The sequence below is a fragment of the Cervus canadensis genome, chromosome 7, assembly GCF_019320065.1.
Source record: "Cervus canadensis isolate Bull #8, Minnesota chromosome 7, ASM1932006v1, whole genome shotgun sequence".
Lineage (NCBI taxonomy): Eukaryota > Metazoa > Chordata > Mammalia > Artiodactyla > Cervidae > Cervus > Cervus canadensis.
The window spans coordinates 79,374,201-79,383,708 of record NC_057392.1 but is presented as its reverse complement, the minus strand read 5'-3'; the positions used below and the strand labels follow the sequence as shown (position 1 = coordinate 79,383,708).

General features: G+C 36.3%; 1 pseudogene; it reads right to left on the bottom strand.

The window, feature by feature from the left end:
* Positions 1–7,740: 7,740 nt before the first annotated feature.
* Positions 7,741–8,212, bottom strand: LOC122445182 (annotated as a pseudogene).
* Positions 8,213–9,508: the final 1,296 nt, after the last annotated feature.

Here is a 9,508-nt window from a genome sequence, read left to right as displayed (position 1 = left end):
CATTCACAACTGGGTGTTGTTTTTGCTTTGGCTCCATCGCTTCATTCTTTCTGGAGTTATTTCTCTGCTAGTCTCCAGTAGAATATTTGGCACCTACTGACCTGGGGAGTTCATCTTTCAGTGTCCTATCTTTTTGCCTTTTCATAGTGTTCATGGGGTTCTCAAGGCAAGAATACTGAAGTGGTTTGCCAGTCCCTTCTCCAGTGCACCACATTCTGTCAACTCCACCATGAGTTGTCTGTCTTAGGTGGCCCCACCCAGTAGTCCTCTATTATACTAAATAATATCTATACATAGAACTTGTTCATATTTAGTTAAGAAGGAAGATATGAAGACAATAATGGATATGTGTATACTCATTGAGTCCTTGATATGCACAAGGCTCTATGCTAAATGTATTATGTATGTTGCTTCACTTAATTCCTTCAATAGTCTAAGATGTTCTCATTATTGTTTTCATTTTACTGGACATAAAAGAGAGACTTAGGTCTATAATGTGTCTGAGCATCAGTGAGTAACACACCTGAGATTCAGATCTGGGATTGCTAGCTTCAGAGCCTATGTATTATAAAACTAGCCTGTGCTTTGCTAAAATAGGCTCCTGGTTTATTTGTTTCTTTTTAGAAATTATTCTTTGTTGTTGTTTAGTTGAGAAGTCATGTCCAACTCTTTTGCAACCCGATGGACTGTAGTCTGCCAGGCTCCTCTGTCCATGGGATTTCCCAGGCAAGAATACTAGAATGAGTTGCCATTTCCTTCTCCAGGGGATCTTTCCAACCCAGGGATCAAACCCATGTCTCCTGAATTGGCAGGTAGATTCTTTACCACTGAACCACCAGCGAGGCTCAGAAATTATGCTATTTCTTAGTAAAAATTCTGTTAGTTTTCTATTATCTTTATGGTACTAATCTGTGATATTTCCTTAATCATATAACCAAAAGAAATACACATTGGGCTTTTTCTCTTGTTTTCCTTATTGGGTGTATTTTTAGTTCATTTCTCCCATGCTTATTCACTTTTAGAGTAGAATTTATAACTATTAAGCTTAAATAGCACTGTACTTATATTTTCCCATATGATTCCAGATGTGGCTAAAAATGGATTTGCAGGAACTAAATGTGTTTTCTGGGTCTAGGCCCTTCTTTCATGTCAGCATCCCTTCAGAACCTTCCAATGGCTGATCACTAGCAGTTATTCACAGTTCACACAATTCATCTTTTCCTGCCAGCAGGACCCAGATTTTGTTCAGGTTATATTGCTCTGAATATCTCCTTGAATGTTCCCGATCACATTCTGACAGCTACCATGTGGCCTTCGACAGTTTTCCCTTTTCTTGTTTTAATCTTCGTTTATGGTTTCCACTCTTGAGGCCTATGCTGCCAGTGGAGCCACATGGGCTGGGTCTGTCCTCATTGTTTTTATGCAGAGTTCTTCCTCCTGCTGCTCTTGTGTTTCACCCACAAGGATACAAGTGAGGGCTGTTTACTGCCATATTTTATTGTGCAGCCTGCAGTGTGACAAAGCTGTGCTGTCAGCTATTTTGAAAGAGTGTTTTTCTGCTAAACAGAGATTCACTCTATTCTGTGAATTGTCTTGTTTCTTGAAGTCTTGGAATATATTTCAAAGAAAGAAGCCATACAACCTATTCATCCTTAGCACACCTTTCCTCTAAGAGTTTCAGTGTGACTACATGGGAAACTGGAATAAAGGTGAGTAAAAAAAAGCTATTTGATATCAGAATATGATTTCTTGTTAAAGGAAATAGAGACATTGGTACTGGGAGCATTTGAGAGGTTAGCTGTATTCCAGTGCTTCATTCCAGAAAGTTGTTTGTCTTCGTACAAAAAAGCACTGTGTAGGCAGACTTCCCATTTCTACTTCCCATACTCAGATGTATTTGAGTTTCAGTGCTGAATACCCAGTAAAGATCAAGCTGACATCCCTGTAACATTTACTCTGATAATTCATTTTGTGTCTATTTGAGTCAACCATAGGATGCCCAGAAATTGGTTAAATAGGTTTTTCGGGTGTGTCTGTGAGGGTGATTTTAGAAGATATTAGTGTTGAATTGATAGGCTGAGTAAAACAGATTGACTTCCCCAGTGTAGATAGGTATCATCTAATCCACTGAGGGACAAAATAGAACAAAAGTTGGAGGAAGAGAGGATTAGCTTTCCTTGTCTGACTGTTGGAGCTGGGATGTTGATCTTACCTATCCTCAGAGCTCCTGATTCTCAGGTCTTCACAGTCCTGAAGAATGGAATCTATACCATCTGCTCTCAGCTATCAGGTCTGCAAACTATACTGCCAAATTTCCAGGGTCTCCAGTTTGTACACAGCACACTGATTTCTAGGCTTCTGTAGTCTGGTGTTCATGTCTGGGTGTGCATATGTGTATATATATATATATATATGCATATGTGTGTATGTGCCTATTATATGTGTGTGCAAAACATATACATGCACACATGCATTTAATATATAGGCCTTTCATTTGGCAAAAATATTACACATATATAAACAATAGTAAAATCTTTAATTTTCTAACTTCCTCTGATCTAGAAGTCCCAACTGTATGCAATTTATTTTTTTGTATAGCAAATGACATTGAGAAAAAGATTTTGGTACCAGTTTGCCCTTACCATTTTATCTTCCATGGATGGTTATAACTCTTACTTTCAAATTCTTAACAAAAAACTTTATCGTTAACCTACTCATTGCAAACAGGGAGGCCTATAAAAGGAGAAATAAAGTATTGTTATGCCTCATGGAATGTTTAAGGAAAGAAATAGTTTGATGTCAATAAATTGGGGGTGATAGCTTGATTTCATTCTTTAGTCAAAGTTCAAGGTGCATGCACTATATTCCTTGTTAGTATTTGTTTACATAATTACTTTTGCCTACAGTCCTTATTCTTCTATAAATATCCTACATTTGAAGCTGTGTTTTTCTATCAGTTGTTTCTTTGATTCAACCATGCCTATAATTTCTATCTTGAAATCACATGACATAATGAAACAATATATATGAAAATACATGATATGTGAAAGTATTGTATAGAAAGAGTTCTGGGTATGGTATTAGCAGTGAAGTATTTGTCACTTGCTAGGTCCATGTTAGGTGTTGTTCATATGATAGCAGTCATTTAATGGCAAGCTCGAGAATTAGGTGAGGGTATTTTAAGAGAAATAAGGACAAATGATCAATGAGAGGTCCTAGTCTCTCCATCTCCTTGTTCCCTTCAAAGAATACTGTCTACTTCTTCTAAGTAGAAGTCCTCATTTTAAAAGGGTTTCTGCTTAACCTACTTCATTCTTGGAAGTCAACAGGTTAGAGTCGTGAAAGTGAGGAGAAACTGGCAAACTCTGAGGCCAGTTAGATTTCCTTTGGAAAAGGCAGAGGAATATACTAGACAGGAAGGAAAATTAGGTATTCATCTTGAGAGTTCATGTAAAAGGTATTTTGGTATGGGGGTTACAATTTTATAAAGTTGTGTGGGTTGTGAAAGTAATGCCAAAATGCCGTTTTGCCAATTGCCACAGAAAAGATTAATTTTCTACATAGAGATAGAAAAGCATAAATGCCCTCAAATACCCATGATTCAGCTAAAGCAAATATTAGTGTACCTACTACCTTCCCTCTCCTTAGTTACTGTGACAAAAGTCTCAGGTATTTTTATCTGTATGTATTTTATTACGTGTATCTAAAGAGTCTTTAAAAATAATATTCAAAATTCTCATTCTCTCTCTCCATTTATATATATGTAATATATATATATATTTTTTCTATATGAGCATACAGATTTCAAAATGAAATTTATTTTATATAATCTCCCGTATATGTCAATTAATAACTACTCCCCAACATAGAAAAAAAATTCCAGTAGTTCTTCCATTTACACCATTCTATCCTTTGTTTTATATTTTATCTTTTAGTTGTGTGTGTGTTAAATCAATGTTATTTTTATTGTTCTTTTAATCGGTCATTATTCCTTTTCATTTACTCACTTATTTACCCTAACGCTCTTAATCCCTTCTTGTTTCCTTTGAAATAATTGTTCAATTCAGTTCAGTTGCTCAGTCATGTCTGACAGTTTGCGACCCCATGAACTGCAGTATGCCAGGCCTCCCTGTCCATCACCAACTCCGGAGTTTACGCAAACTCATGTCCATTGAGTCAGTGATGTCATCCAACCATCTCATCCTCCATTGTCCCCTTCTCCTCTTGCCCTTTATCTTTCCCAGCATTAGGGTCTTTTCAAATGAGTCAGCTCTTCACATCAGGTAGCCAAAGTATCGGAGTTTCAGCTTCAGCATCAGTCCTTCCAATGAACATCCAGGACTGATCTCCTTTAGGATGGACTGATTGGATCTCCTTGCAGGCCAAGGGACTCTCAAGAGTCTTCTCTCCAACACCACAGTTCAAAAGCATCAATCTTCTGCGCTCAGCTTTCTTCACAGTCCAACTCTCACATCCATACATGACTACTGGAAAAACCATAGCCTTGACTAGACTGACCTTTGTTGGTAAAGTGATGTCTCTGCTTTTTAATATGCTGTTTAGGTTGGTCATAACTTTCCTTCCAAGGAGCAAGCATCTTTTAATTTCATGGCTTTAATCACCATCTACAGTGATTTTGGAGCCCAGAAAAATAAAGTCAGCCACTGTTTCCACTGTTTCCCCATCTGTTTGCCATGAAGTAATGGGACTGGATGCCATGATCTTAGTTTTCTGAATGTTGAGCTTTAAGCCAACTTTTTCACTCTCCTCTTTCACTTTCATCAAGAGGCTCTTTAGTTCTTCTTCACTTTCTGCCATAAGGGTGGTGTCATCTGCATATCTGAGGTTATTGATATTTCAGCCGACAGTCTTGATTCCACCTTGTGCCTCTTCCAGCCCAGCGTTTCTCATGATGTACTCTGCATATAAATTAAATAAGCAGGGTGACAATATATATACAGTAAATAATTGTAACTCACACCAAATAACTCATAACATTTCTTTCATGTCTTTTGATAGTAAATTCTTTCAAGATTTCTTTAAAATATTTTAACTTTTGACTGTTTTTTGGTAGGATAATTGTGCTAGGTATAGAGCCTACCACAATTTATTTGTTTTCCTTTTACTGTCTTCTGGTTTCCATACTTTGAAAACTCAACTGCTATTCTCAATTTTGCTCCTTTCGAATGAATAATATCTCTTTTCCTTTGTGATATGCTGGTGTATATTTCTCTTCATATTTTTTTTTCTTGATTTTGCTTACTGTATTAGACCTGAGAGTTTGAACCTTTTATAAGATTTATAAATTCTGTATTTCCTAAAATAAAGTTTCTTTCTTTTTTTTTTTTTTTGCTTTGTCTCTTTCTCCTCACTTTCTTAAATTCCAGATGGACACACATTAGACCTTTGAACATGTCCTGTATATTTCTTATGCTCTTCTTTATTGTTTTCTTTTGAGTTTCAATTTGAATTTTTTTAACTGAAATTTATTACTACCATCCTCTGTCATATCCAGTCTGATTGATGTTAAATTTATCCAATGAGTTTTTGATTTTATATTCTTTATGTTATTGATTTCAACATTCATTTCCTGTACAGTAAAAAGAAGATACATTTTCTTTAATATAATTTTCTTAATCTTTTTGGGCTGCTATGATACCATGGATTCAGTGACTTATAAGAACAGAAATTCCTCACATTTCTGAAAATTGGGAGTCCAACACCAGGGTCCCAGAATGGTCCAGTTCTGGTGAAAGCCCTTTCTGGGTGGCAGACTGCAGACTTCTCTGTATGTCATCAGATGTGAAAGAGGCAAGGGAGCCTGTGGATTCTGTTTTATAAGAGTGCTAATCCCGTGTGAGTGCTCCACAAGACCTGCTCACTCCCCAAAGTTCCCACATCTAACAGCATCACACTGGATGTTAGGATTCCAACATTTGGCTTTTGGGGGCACACAAACTTAGCCTTAGCCATAGTCAAATATATTATTTTGATGTTACTATTTCCTATTAACTTCAATAACTGGATCACTTATGTTCTGTTTCTATTTATTTTATTTCTTCATTATCAGTCACTTTCCTTCATCTTGTAATTTTGATTGCATATTGAACATTGTGATTAATACATAGTAAAGAATCTTGCTTATATTATTATCCTTTAAAAAGTGTTAAATTATTTCTGGTAAGATTCTGTGGCTCTCCTTAATACTAATGAGGTATACTTTTAGGTTTTAGTCTATTTTTGCCTCTATTTTTAGGGACTAGCCCTCACACCTAGTATTTAGTTTTTACTCCTATGATGTGTTTACTCTTAAGGTTAAGCCATGGTGTTAATTACAGCCTTTTGGCTCAGACCTAAATTATAATGTATCTCCAGTGTGGGATAGCCTTTCAAGTCTCTGCTTAGCTCTCAAACTTCACAATAGCTCATGTTCATTAGTACTCTCCAAGTCTCACTTAGTATTGGTACTTAGGAGTTTGCCAAGCACTGAAGGAAAATTTTTTCACACATTTTTTGGGACATTTATTCTGTGCCTTTTTTTCCCCAAATCTTAGTCAGCTGTATAGCCCTAAACTCTTTTTGTTAGAGGAGGACAACACATTTTGTTTTATTTCAATCAAATCACAACACTTTCTTTTCCAACTATTGCAAAGTGCATCTACAATTTTCTATTACAGACCCACTTTTTAAAGGTTTTCTGTGACATTACAGCAAGCCTTTTTTTTCCCCCCTGAACAGAGGAATATTTCCAAATTCTTCCTTAAGTAAAAATAAAAACTCCATTCCAGTAAATGGTAATACATGAAATTACAGTAAACCAGACACTTGAAAGGATAGCCAAGAAGTCTTCCAACAGTTTATTAGAAAGAATGTAGACATTAAAAAATATCCCCACTGTCATAAACATAAATTGAGGTTTTCAGCCCAGGTAAAAGCTGAATCAAAAAGAAGGAATAAAAAATCCAATAGTGTATTAACATTTTTTTTTCCACTCATTTGCCATTCGGACAGTGAAAATACAAATTTGCTCGAAATGTACAAACTCTCAAGCAACAATGTACAGCCTTTCTTTGTCCTCCATGCTAAGAGATGTAAAAGTTTAAGGGTGAAACAATACCAAATATACAGGCTTGAAAGCCATCTAAGTTAGGGAGTTCACTAGTTTTAGCTAAGATATATCTGGAACACTGACAAGTGATCACTTACATACAATAATGTGAAGTAAATTTTTTTAAAAATAAAATTTTAGTGAAATAATCCTGAAGGATATACCAGAGGAACATGTTACCAGTTTAAAGTATCAACCAAGTGTTTCAGCCACTTTTGTGTCCATGTGCTAAAATCTAAAATTTAGGTACTTTCCCTAAGCTGAGATCTTCCTATCATGTCAGTATCTGTTATGAAGTGAAGGAGATTTAGGTGAAATGTTTTTTTTTTGTTATTTTTTTTTTTAATTTATCACAAGCACTTTATCCATATCCTAGGACCTCAACAGCATCATGGAAATATGGGAAATGTTCATGTACAATGTTATTGCCTTAGTTGACTTAAAATTGCCTTTTACGATGGTAATATCAACTGTTAGTGAGGCCTTTGAAAAAACAAACAGGTTGAAAAGTGGGTTAAAGGAGGCAAATACAGCATCTGCCTTTAGAGCTATCAACTCAGGAATGCTCTCAATTATCAAATCTTGCAGAGAAGTTATTTTTCTTTCTCAAAACGCAGTGATGACAACATTCCTTACTCCAGGTCTGGCATTGTTTTCTTCGTCACTGCCTTGTTAATCATCATCTGCTCCATCTACTTCTGGTAAATCCTCATCCCCACTCATGTTGTTCAACGTCTCAGAGAAACGATCAAAGTTAGACATATCTTCATCGGAATCATCTTCTCAGTCTTTCTATTTATTGAACTCCCCACTAAGCCAATTAAGCTTTGCCCTTCCTTTTGTTAACCTTGGCCATGAGTGGCCAGATTCTCCTTTTCATAAACAACACATGTCTCTTCTTTTATGCTTGGAATCATTAGGATCAATATAGTGAAAAAGATCAATTTCATTTAAATGTTTAAAATTATCACTTCCTCCAAGACAACTGAATGTAAGTTTTGATTTTTCAAAATTTACATTATCTTTACTGTCTTCAACACAAAATTCAATGAAGACATAGTCCCTTCAATCCTGCTCCTACCACTTTGCAGAAGCAGGCTGCATTGTGAAGGGGGCAAGGGGATGGGCGAACAGGTGGGTGGGCCTCTCCGGTGGCAGCTCCTGGGCAGGCGACTTCTTTCAGGTGGTGACTCTAGCATCTTCTCCAGCCCTTAACTCTTGATTTCTGTCCCCAGACTACTTGTTTTATACTTTACTTGTTTTATCAGGGAGACAGCCAGCATGGAATTAGAGCTCATTTTGTATATTTCTCTTTTCGCAAAGATTGTGTAATATGTGTGAAATTTATTTTATGCATTTTTCTAGCTTTCTAGTTATTTTTACTAGGATTGCAACTCTGATACCTCTTACTTTCACCGTCAGAATAAAAAGACTCCAACTTCCTGCCTGACTTCAGGCTCTACTACAAAGCCACAGTCATCAAGACAGTATGGTACTGGCACAAAGACAGAAATATAGATCAATGGAACAGAATAGAAAGCCCAGAGATAAATCCACGAACCTACAGACATCTTATCTTTGACAAAGGAGGTAAGAATATACAATGGGAAAAAGACAACCTCTTTAACAAGTAGTGATCAACCACTTGTTGACTTACAATTTACAACTGGTCAACCACTTGTAAAATAATGAAACTAGAACACTTTCTAACACCATACACAAAAATAAACTCCAAATGGATTAAAGATCTAAATGTAAGACCAGAAACTATAAAACTCCTAGAGGAGAACATAAACATAACACTCTCTGACAAAAATCACAGCAAAATCCTCTATGACCCACCTCCCAGAATATTGGAAATAAAAGCAAAAATAAACAAATGGGACCTAATGAGACTTAAAAGCTTTTGCACAACAAAGGAAACTATAGGCAAGGTGAAAAGACAGCCTTCAGAATGGGAGAAAATAATAGCAAATGAAGAAATAGACAAAGGATTAATCTCAAAAATATACAAGCAACTCCTGCAGCTCAATTTCAGAAAAATAAACGACCCAATAAAAAAATGGGCCAAAGAACTAAACAGACATTTCTCCAAAGAAGACATACAGATGGCTAGCAAACACATGAAAAGATGCTCAACATCACTCATTATCAGAGAAATGCAAATCAAAACCACAATGAGGTACCATTACACACCAGTCAGAATGGCTGCTATCCAAAAGTCTACAAGCAATAAATGCTGGAGAGGGTGTGGAGAAAAGGGAACCCTCTTACACTGTTGGTGGGAATGCAAACTAGTACAGCCACTATGGAAAACAGTGTGGAGATTCCTTAAAAAACTGGAACTAGAACTGCCATATGACCCAGCAATCCCACTTCTGGGCATACACACTGAGGAAA